The sequence below is a fragment of the Mobula birostris genome, chromosome 13, assembly GCF_030028105.1.
Source record: "Mobula birostris isolate sMobBir1 chromosome 13, sMobBir1.hap1, whole genome shotgun sequence".
Taxonomy (NCBI): Eukaryota; Metazoa; Chordata; class Chondrichthyes; order Myliobatiformes; family Myliobatidae; genus Mobula; species Mobula birostris.
Genome location: NC_092382.1, coordinates 89,172,343 through 89,181,187, shown reverse-complemented (window position 1 = coordinate 89,181,187; position 8,845 = coordinate 89,172,343).

Below are 8,845 nucleotides of genomic sequence, written 5' to 3'. Positions count from 1 at the left end.
AACAACTATGAATTACAAAAATGTACATATTAAATTGTTAAATGATATGAGTGGTGCAAAACTAAAAATTTAAAAAAATGTAATAAACTCTTTTAATTGTGGGAAATTCTGGAGCTTAACTAAACTGTACACATTTATGAGAAGCTCTGAAAATTAGAAAAGGCTAAATTCTCACATGAATGGCTCTGTGTTTAATGTTTAACCATCGCGGTGACTGAAGGCAGCTGCAGGTTCATGAGGGACTGTTACTGTCAGATTCTGCAGTTCTTGCGGCTGCTCATCGCACCCAGGACTGAACCCTGGTCACTGAGCATTGGAGGAGTCTGTTCTGCTGATGTTAGACTTAAGTTAGACTGATGTTTAATATTGCGTATCTGTGAGAGATAAATCAGTTCTGTATCAGATCCCATGTCTCAGGTACTTACTGTCCCTACCAGACTCACAATGTACACTAGAGAAGCCACTCGGCCCATCTGGTCCCTGCCCATGTTTCTGTTCCATATCAGTACTGTATATCAATATCTATCCCTGCCGTTCCCCTCTCACTCTCCCTGTGATTACAGGTTGCAACCAGTCACCACTCCGTGGGATAGGAGATTCCCCTTGAATTTCATGGAAGCATAGAAATCTACAGCTCATTACAGACCCTTTGGCCCACAATGTTATGTCTAGAAACTGCCTAGAATTACCCTACTGCATAACCCTCTATTTTCCCAAGCTCCATGTACCTATCTAAGAGTCTCTTAAAAAACCCTATTGTATCCACCTCTACCACTGTTGCTGGCAGTGCATTCCACACACACTCCACACTTTGTTTAATAAACGGTGCTCTGACATCTCCTCTGTACTTTCTTACAGCTTAAACCTATGTCCCCTCGTGTTAGCCGTTTCAGCCTTGGGAAAAAGCCTCTGGCTATCCACATGACCAATGCCTCTCATCATTCTATATACCTGCATGAATTTCCTGCATGCTTCTCTCCAGGCTGTATAACATGATGAGCTCACTGTGGTTTTAATGTTCTTCAGGGCTCTGATCTAAGGTGGTTAAGCTCCTTCTTCCCTGTTCTTTTCAACGCTTTGTGTCATTTTCACTCATTTAAAGGGACTGTGCCTCAGACAGCTGGGTTGCTTAAATGCGCCTCTGAAGTCTGACAGCGAGTGAATCTTCGATGGTGTAGAGTCAGAAACCAATGAGTTACCAGCTTGAATCAGGGCTTTGGGGCTCCAGAAAGAGATGGGAATTAGGGTTTACCAGGAGGAGGAGGACGAAGAGGAATCAGACCAGCAGAATATGGCTACAAATGAAAGATCAGAAACATTTTGAAACTGTTTGATTGAAAAAAAAGTGGTTAATTTCTGCAACATACCGCAGGAAATCAACAGATCAGGCGCAAATGTGGAGAGGAATAAATAGACAACGATTAGGCCGAGCCCCTTCAGCATACCTGGACTGTGTACTCCTCTGCTTAGTTGCTGCCTGAACTGCAGAGTTCTTCAAGCATTTTGTGTGTATTTGTTTACATTTCCAGCAACAGCAGAATCTCTTGTGTTTTATATCTGCATTTGTAACAAGGTTCAACTTTGGCATTAGACACGCGGAAAGTTTGCTGATGTTAAGTGCATTGCTTATGGAAGCTGTTTTGTGCATTAAAAGAGCTGCTGAGTTATCTACACAAAAAAAAACCTGAGGCAGACATCCCACCTCTCCTGGAAGTTCCGGGAATCTCTGCATATTAATAGCAGCTCCCTGACATTCCCCAATTTACCACCTCTCCATGTATACCTAGCGACTCAATTTTCCTAACTAACCTCCCATGCGGGACCTTGTCAAAGGCCTTACTGAAGTCCATGTAGACAATATCCACTGCCTTCCCTTCATCCACTTTTCTGGTAACCTCCTCGAAAGACTCCAACAGATTAGTCAAACATGACCTACCACGCACAAAGCCATGTTGACTCTCCCTAATAAGCCCCTGTCTATCCAAATGCTTGTAGATTCTGTCTCTTAGTACTCCCTCCAATAACTTACCTACTACTGATGTTAAACTCACCGGACTATAATTTCCTGGATTACTTTTTGATCCATTTTTAAACAATGGAACAACATGAGCCACTCTCCAATCCTCCGGCACTTCACCCGTAGACACCGACATTTTAAATACATCTGCCAAGGCCCCTGCAATTTCAACACTAGTCTCCTTCAAGGTCCGAGGGAATACCCTGTCAGGCCCTGGGGATTTATCCACTTTAATTTGCCTCAAGATAGCAAGCACCTCCTCCTTTTCAATCTGTACAGTTTCCATTATCTCACTACTTGTTTCCCTTAATTCCATAGACTTCATGCCAGTTTCCTTAGTAAATACAGATGCAAAAAAAACATTTAAGATCTCCCCCATTTCTTTTGCTTACACACATAGCCGACCACTCTGATCAATTTTATCCCTTACAATCCTTTTACTCTTAATATACCTGTAAAAGCTCTTTGGATTATCCTTCACTTTGACTGCCAAGGCAACCTCATGTCATCTTTTTGCCCTCCTGATTTCTTTCTAAATTATTTTCTTGCACTTTTTATACTCCTCAAGCACCTTATTTACCCCCTGTTTCCTATACATGTCATACAACTCTCTCTTCTTCTTTATCAGAGTTGCAATATTCCTTGAGAACCAAGGTTCCTTATTCCTATTCACTTTGCCTTTAATCCTGACAGGAACATACAAGCTCTGCACTCTCAAAATTTCTCCTTTGAAGGCTTCCCACCTACCAATCACATCCTTGCCAGGGAACAACCTGTCCCAATTCACGCCTTTCAGATCCTTTCTCATTTCTTCAAATTTGGCCTTCTTCCAGTTCAGAACCTCAACCCTAGGACCAGATCTATCCTTGTCCATGATCAAGTTGAAATTAATGGTGTTATGATCACTGGAACCAAACTGCTCCCCTACACACACTTCCGTCACTTGTCCTGACTCGTTTCCCAACAGCATCCCCTCTAGTTGGTACCTCTGTATATTGATTTAGAAAACTTTCCTGAACACATTTTACAAACTCTAAACCAGCTAGACCCCTAATAGTATGGGAGTCCCAATCAATATGTGGAAAATTAAAATCCCCTACCACCACAACTTTATGTTTCCTGCAGTTGCCTGCTAACTCTCTGCAGATTTGCTCCTCCAATTCTCACTGACTATTGGGTAGTCTATAATACAGACCCACTAATGTGGCCATACCTTTCTGGTTTCTCAGCTCCACCCATAAGGACTCAGTATACAAGCCCTCTAATCTGTCCTGCCTGAGCACTGCTGTAACATTTTCCCTGACAAGCAATGCTACCCCCCCCCCCCCCACTTCCATTCCTCTGCCTCTATCACATCTGAAACATCAGAACCCTGGAATATTAACCTGCCAGTCCTGTCCCTCCTGTAGCCAAGTTTCACTAATTGCTATAACGTCATAATTAGACGTGTCAATCCACATCCTCAACTCAACCGCCTTCCCCGCAATACTCCTAGTATTGAAATATGTACACCTCAGAAGATTTTTACCACCACTCACAATCTTCCAATTTGTGGTTTTGCTTGAACTTTTAACATCATTTATCTTCACCCCAGCCACACTGTCAGCTCTGGCACTCTGGTTCCCATCCCCCTGCAAATCTAGTTTAAAGCCTCCCCAATAGCACTAACAAATCTCCCTGAAAGGATATTGGTCCCCCTGTAGTTCAAGTGTAACCCGTCTCTCTTCTACAGGTCCCACCTGCCCCAGAAGAGGTCCCAATGATTCTGAAATCTGAAACCCTGCCCCCTACACCAGTTCCTCAGCCACTTGTTCATCCTCCAGAGCATCCTATTCTTACCCTCACCAGCACGTAGCATTAGATAGCAATCCTGAGATTACCACCCTCGAGGTCCTGTTTTTCAACTTCCTACCAAGCTCTCTATACTCACTCTCCAGGACCTCCTCACTCTTCCTTGCTATGTCATTGGTACCGATGTGCACCACGACATCTGGCTGATCACCCTCCCACTTCAGAATGTCAAGCAAGTGGTCAGAGACAGCCTTGACCCTGGCACCCGGGAGGCATCAAACCATCCTGGATTCTCTGTCATGACCACAGAACCTGCTATCTGTACCTCTAACTATCGAGTCCCCTATCATTACTGCTCTCCTCTTTTTTCACCCTCCCTTCTGCACTGCAGAGCCAGACTCAGTACCAGAGATCTTAACCGAGTTTTGGTGCTAATAATGGTCTTAAAATCCTGCCGGAAAAACTATAGTGGTTTAGGACAAGATGTCTCGATGCTACGGGTGAGATTGCATTGTTGAGGATGTCTGAGTGTCCTGAGTATTGATTTACAACCTCACACTATTACCACAATTTTTGGGTTACCAATGATAGAACTAAATCACTTAACCTCTTCAGCTCATCAGATGATTGCATTTCTCAAATTAATGGCTAGAAGTGTTCTTCTTTACACCTCAATTAATGTCTGACCCTACTGTTAATTTTGATTATTACAGTGCATCAAAATCTGACCATAACTGTCCTCAAAATGGCTCAAGGAGTGGGCAGGGGAGAAGTTCCAGTGATGTCAAGATCAGGAAGGGACACGGGTGTGTTAGAAATCTTTAATTTTTTTTTAATTTACTGTGCCATGGACTGTTCTTCATCAAGTTATGGTATTGTTGCACTTTTGTAACTATATGTTATAATTTTGTGGTTTTGTTTGTTTTTCAGTCTTGGTCTGTTTGGTGTTTTTGTGATATCACATGGGAGGAATATTGTATCATTTCTTAATGCATGCATTACTAAATGACAATAAAAGAGCACTGCATGTCCTCATAATCTAATCTAATCTAAAATATTTCCTTGACTCTGTGTCTGAGTTTAATTCAATATCAGTAATTCACAAAATATTTGTGAAAACTGAGCAGCGAGATGAAAGAGAGAATTAACATCTCTGGAGGAAACACAGTCACACATGGAAAGAGTACATTTACCGTCTGCTCCTGCTCCCCTAGCAGATTGTGATGCACATTAAAATAGCGAGTTACTCCAGAAGACAAGACATTCTGCAGATGCTGAAAGTTTTGGGCAACACAAAGACACAAAAAACATTGGCAGAACTCAGCAGGTCAGGCAGCATCCATGCAGAGGAATAAACATTTGATGTTTGGGATCAAGACCACAAGGAATAGAAAGTACTGTGGAAATATCTAGAATTTCTGTCCCCTCATTTCCAGTCTGATGAAGTGCCTTGGCTCAAAATGTTGATCGTTTCTTCTCCTCCATATATGCTGTCTGACATGCTGAGTGCCTCCTGCATTTTGTGAGATATCCCAGAGATTTACTGAGGAAGGGGTTGACCAGGCAGGCAGACAGTAACCCAGAGCAAAGCAGTGGTCATAGGCAGTACCAGGAGTGTGATGATGATGGGCTCCTATATTCTCAGGAATAAGCAGAGTCCTTTCCAGGCAGGGAGGTATATTCCCGGGAACAAAAAAGAACAGCCTTCAACAGATGGAACTATACCCTGTCCTACACCCCCAGTGCCTCCCAACCCCCGGCCCAAGCCAGATCCTTACCACCGCCCCGCCCCCCATCCACATATATATATATATTTCAGACTGTATTAGATGATCTTTTGGTTCCAGAGAGAACGTTGCTGCCCAATATTGCAATTTTTTGAGGAAATTACAAGTAGGCTAGACATGGGAGATAACAGTAGATGCTGTATATTTGGATTTTCAGAAAGCCTTTGACAAGGTGCCACACATGAGGCTGCTTAACAAGATAAGAGCCCATGGAATTACAGGAGAGTTACATACGTAGATAAGGCATTGGCTGATTGGCAGGAAACAGAGAGTGGGAATTAAGGGATCCTACTCTGGTTGGCTGCTGGTTACCAGTGGTTTTCCACAGGGGTCCGTGTTGGGGCCACTTCTTTTTACATTGTACATCAATGATTTGGATTATGGAATAGATGGCTTTGTGGCTAAGTTTGCTGATGATACAAAGATAGGTGGAGGGGCCGGTAGTGCTGAGGAAACGGAGAGTCTGCAGAGAGACTTAGATAGATTGGAAGAATGGGCAAAGAAGTGGCAAATGAAGTACAATGTTGGAAAGTGTGTGGTTATGCACTTTGGCAGAAGAAATAAACGGGCAGACTATTATTTAAATAGGGACAAAATTCAAAGTTCTGAGATGCAACGGGAGTTGGGAGTCCTCATGCAGGATACCCTTAAGGTTAACCTCCAGGTTGAGTCGGTGGTGAAGAAGGCGAATGCAATGTTGGCATTCATTTCTAGAGGAATAGAGTATAGGAGCAGGGATGTGATGTTGAGGCTGTATAAGGCACTGGTAAGACCTCACTTGAAATGCTGTGGGCAGTTTTGGGCTCCTTGTTTAAGAAAGGATGTGCTGACGTTGGAGAGGGTTCGTTGAAGATTCACTAGAATGATTCTGGGAATGAGAGGGTTAACATATGACAAACGTTTGTCCACTCTTGGACTGTATTCCTTGGAGTTTAGAAGAATGAGGGGAGACCTCATAGAAACATTTCGAATGTTGAAAGGTATGGACAGAGTGGATGTGGCAAAGTTGTATCCCATGATGGGGGAGTCTAGTACGAGAGGGCATGACTTAAGGATTGAAGGGCACCCATTCAGAACAGAGATGTGGAGAAATTTTTTTACCCAGAGGGTGGTGAATCAGTGGAATGTGTTACCACGGGCGGCAGTGGAGGCCAAGTCATTGGGTGTATTTAAGGCAGAGATTGATAGGTATCTGAGTAGCCAGGGCATCAAAGGTTATGGTGAGAAGGCAGGGGAGTGGGACTAAATGGGAGAATGGATCAGCTCATAATAAAATGGCGGAGCAGACTCGATGGGCCGAATGGCCGACTTCTGCTCCTTTTGTCTTATGGTCTTAATATGGGGTCAGTAATTTCTTTAATTTTACCCATGTGCTTCACAGGTCCGAGCTCCTGGTAAGCTGAAATGATTTCCAGCTGCTGCAGTTGACAGACTTCTACCGGGACAGGCTGGAGAAGGCGATGGAAGGAGGGGTGTATGGAGCGAGCCAGGCGTTAACAGCCAAGAAATCACAAAAATGTGAATCTGAACCAGTGTTAGGAAGGTGTGAAAAGACCCCGTGGACTGGTGGGTAGATGCTCAATGTTCAGAGCGAGTTGAGACAGTTGTGTGGGCTTACAGTATTAAATGGAAATATAACAGGAGGTTTTGGTTTGGGAAGACTGTGCAGCCTGACAGCAGGATGTCAGTGAGAACTGTGGCATTATCAGTGGATGCCACAGGAGCTTGAATGTGTTCTGTTCTGAGTAGAGATGATTGTGTTACAATCCCTAATTGCAAACAGTGTGGATCAGGGAATACTGTCATGTTGTAATGTGTAATCGCTGAATAAACCTCCAATGAGAAAGGCAAAGGAAAGGCATCAGGTGTCAGCCGGTAATACGCTGTCATGTTGGACACTGGCGGACTGAGAAGATGAATCACATCATCTTTACTGCAACTTCTCTGAGACTGTTCACTCTGTTATAAAAACCTTCCTGACTTCTTTCTTCATCTGTGATCATTATTTTCTGATTCCTGTGTTACACCATCAAATCTGGTGAGAAATTATTTATGGATTTGGAGCCATGTCAATGAAGAGGTCACAGACCAGCCAGGATCTCATTGACTGGTGGACTAGGTTCACGGTGAATGTCCCTCCGTGTGCTCTGCACTCAGAATGTACAGTCCATGTCCAGACAGGATCAGCACCCGTCTGGGTGACTTCTCAGTGTGATCCCATTACAGAGCACATCATTTACTTCTCATTCTCTGTGTGAATCTGTCAGTCCCCAATATGCTCACTGTTACTCTTCCCAGAAAATATCTGATCTCGCTGATAAGGGAGAGCGGGCGGACAGTTCTAAACTCCTCCTGAGCCTGGTGATGGAGAAGGGCCCCTGCGCTCGGAGGGTGATGTGGGAAACCTTTGTGAAAATGCGGAATTGTGTCCCAAAGTTTGGCAAAATACTGAAAGAAATACAGGAACGTGGTGAGATAATATCAGAAATTCATTTAATTTTGGATTCAAACATTACATACTGATAATTTGAGGGATTGAAATGTGTCAAATTGTTTAAATCCGAACAGGTTGCGTTCCGGTCCATCAACCAGTAACAGAGATTTCCAGTGAGCTGGAAGGTAAGTGAAGAAACTGCTGTTTCCATCAATAGTTGATGTTATGTCGGTCCATGTTGTTGTTGAGTCACGGGGATTTGATCAGGTAAATGTTCCACCGTGACACAGCGCACAGTGAGATACATGGAAAAATGCTGGTGGGAAGAGTTTTCACAGGACAGTATGAGGAACAACGCAGAGAGTTGGTGAGTTTGCTGAAAGGGATCACTCCTCTCTGAGTCCTGCAATGACAGGTGCCTCCACCGGGGTCAGAATGGAGAAGAGGGCAATCTGAGGAGCGAAACTATGGAGAATTTTTTACTCCAAAAGCTGAAATCATTTCCCTACAACCACCCAACCCCCGGAACAGCCCTCATCCTAAATCACTTTTCTAAACTCCCTCAGAACCTACAGGTCATCATTTTCAGAACTGGGAGACAATTGAAATTCTTGTCACAGAATAACAATGACAGCAACCATTTAATGAGAAAAGCAGGTAACACCCGAACTAGTCTGTTCAACCCCAAACAGCATATGAACGCCACTCTGTTCACATCTGCACCACCTTAGCACAAACACTGCTGAAGTTATCCAGTTTAATTTCCAACTCAATAATCCTGGGAATTCCATCAGGAGACAGTGTTAGTGAGGGTGA